The following is a 2,807-nucleotide window of genomic DNA, read 5'->3' on the forward strand; positions in this document are numbered from 1 at the left end:
AGGGTCACAGGGCCCTGAGTGACTGAGTGACTGAGGCAGGATTTGAATCCAGATCTCCCTGATTCTAAGTCCAGAACTCTATATACTATAGCACATACCCTCAGGAAGCTTGGGCTTAAAGAAAAGAAAACTGTCCAAGGTCACAGAGGTAATGGCAGAATCTTCTAACTCTCAAGCAAATTTGCTTTTCATTTCCACTATAATCCTTTTCCAAGGCACTGGATGCCAAATAGTTGCTAGCATCTCTATAGCCCTTTAAGGTTTGCAAAGTGTTTTACATAAATTATCTCATTTGATCTTCATAATAACCCTGGGAGGTAGGTGTTATTATTATCCCCATTTTACAGATGAGAAAAACTGAGGAAGAGTCACATGACTAGTAAAGGTGTGAGGCAGGACTCAGAGTTAAGTCTTCTGATTTGTTCTATTGACCCATCTTGCTACCCAGATCCTATGATTCCTCACTCTTTCTTCTTTCTGTTACACCAGCTTATACTCTGAGAGTTCCAATACTTTTCTAAAGCTTTTTATAGATTCTTGAAACCTGTTGGGGCAGAAAAACAGGTCTGTGGAGTGCATGAGACCAGACTTCCTAGATCTATGTTTGTTGCTTCTTGCTGCCAGGCCAATGGGAAATACCCTGGGAACACTTTTCCCACAATAGCTGGTACTTCTGTTTTTGGTCCAGGTTGGAGCTCCCAAGAGCCAATGTAGTGGAAACACAAAGTAAACACACACACACACACACACACACACACACACACACACACACAACACACACAACACACACACACACGCTTTTGCAGCTTTGGGGGGCATTTGGTTCAAGGACAAAATTTTCAACCTCTCTCACTAGTTTCCTTATCTAGATTACAGAATTTTCTTTACTAGAACTAGAAATCTATGGAGTTTTCTTTTCAAAGCTGGTCATGTGACTGCATGATAAAAAGGACTTTTGGTGGGGGCTTGGAGTGGACTGGGGAGAGTCAGAGCATGTGGCTGGTGTTGCTGGTAGCTGACCTGGCTGTTATCAATAGAGCCAGAGAAAAGCTGAAATGAGTTCCTAACCTGCAGTCTTACAAGAGTGACTAACTGGGTCATTTGTGACCTGTTTCTCTTCCCTTCTGGACAGGTGCAAGTCCCATTTCCTTCCCCCCACCCCCCAACCCTGCAGGCGAAGCACCTGCAAAGCCATGCATGGAGAGCTTGCTGTATGGGGAGGCGAAGGGGAGTTTCATTTCTGGAGAGCAGAATATCAATGGACCTTACTTCCCTCTGTACCAGAAGAAGAGTTGAACTCAATGATGTCTAGGGTTCTTTCCAACTTTCACAGTTTCTGCTTCTGTGATTCAAAGACACAAGTACCATTCTCCATATCCCTCAAACAGGATTTATTTCAGGATGTGATTCTGTACAGTGGCTGTATTCCTGTCAAAAATCTTCATTTAGAGAAAGAAAGTAAAAACTGAAAGTCAATTTGAATTGTACTAATGCAGCTCCAGATGTGACATCTGACCAACCTCCCCTGAGACTCTGGTAGACTTGTTTCCTTTTAATGTACCAAAACTTAGGATCCCTTCTTTTGGACTTCCAGTCATGAGATAGAGTTATAAAGGTAGAAAAGTGCCCTAGCTCTGAGGTCAGAGGACCTGGGTTCAAATGCTAATTCTGGTGCTTACTATGAGATCATGGAAAAGTCACTTAATTTCTCTGGGCCTCAGTCAAATTCCTGTTCTGTAAAAAGGAGGGTGTTAGCCTCTGAGGCCCTTCTAACTCCAGCTCTATCATCCTATGGACCCCCCTCCAAAAAAAAGCCGGGAAAGAATAGTAGTAGGAAGGGAGTTACACTTGATATTTTCTTAGGCAAGGGAGAAAAATTGTGAGCCTCCTCTCCCATCTTATAAACCAGAACGTGGAATACTTAAGTTCTCCCTTCTTCCTCCTTCCCCAGTGATAATCTAACACCAAGGAAATTAAAAGCAGTTCTTGAATCAGGAAAACATACACACACACACACACACACACAAACTAGGGGATTCCTGTATTAAAAAGTAGCACAGTAAAAATAACTCATTTATAAAGTGCTTTAAGGTTGAGTAAACACTTTCCTCACGATAATCATATGAGATCGGGTTAAGTGAAATCGGCTGGTAAACTTGGTACCCTGGAACTGATCCAAAGTCTTCTGCCTCCAAATTGAATATTCTCTGGATGCTGACTCTCAGTCAGCATCCAGTGTTCTATTATTAGAAAAATGCTGGATTCTGGTAGAACAGATGAAGTGGCAATAAGTCCCCCCTATCAGGAGCATAGGTGCTGACATGCCTAGTAGGTATTATTTATTGTCGAGTTAAATCTGATACACTTCCTGGGGCAATGGTCAATGCCTTGAGTTTCACAGAAAACCCCCTTGTAATGCACCTAATGTACTATGCTGAGTGAGGGGAAATCCTTCCTGCCTTGTGAAATTGGAGAGTCAATTATCCTTATCTTATTTCACTGAACTATAAAGATTATTTCTGCAACAGCAGACGTCTTTCCTTGAGTGGTGGCGACTGCTGCTCTAAATTGAAATCCATTCTTTTGGTTGGTTCCAAATAAAAGGTTGTCTCTGAAGTGTCACTGAACTGAAATATATTTGGGGTGGAGTAGAGATAAGACTAAGTGGTTGCAGAGTATGGTTGATTAGGATGGCTCCATAGCTTGCCAAAAGGCTTCAATACAATTTCTTGTTCAGAGCATCACAGGTATAAATACTTAAAGTTATAATGAAAAGAATGGCAACCTGAATCAGAATCACTGTTATA

The sequence above is a fragment of the Vombatus ursinus genome, unplaced genomic scaffold (assembly GCF_900497805.2).
Source record: "Vombatus ursinus unplaced genomic scaffold, bare-nosed wombat genome assembly UNPS02009132.1, whole genome shotgun sequence".
In the NCBI taxonomy this organism is placed as follows: domain Eukaryota; kingdom Metazoa; phylum Chordata; class Mammalia; order Diprotodontia; family Vombatidae; genus Vombatus; species Vombatus ursinus.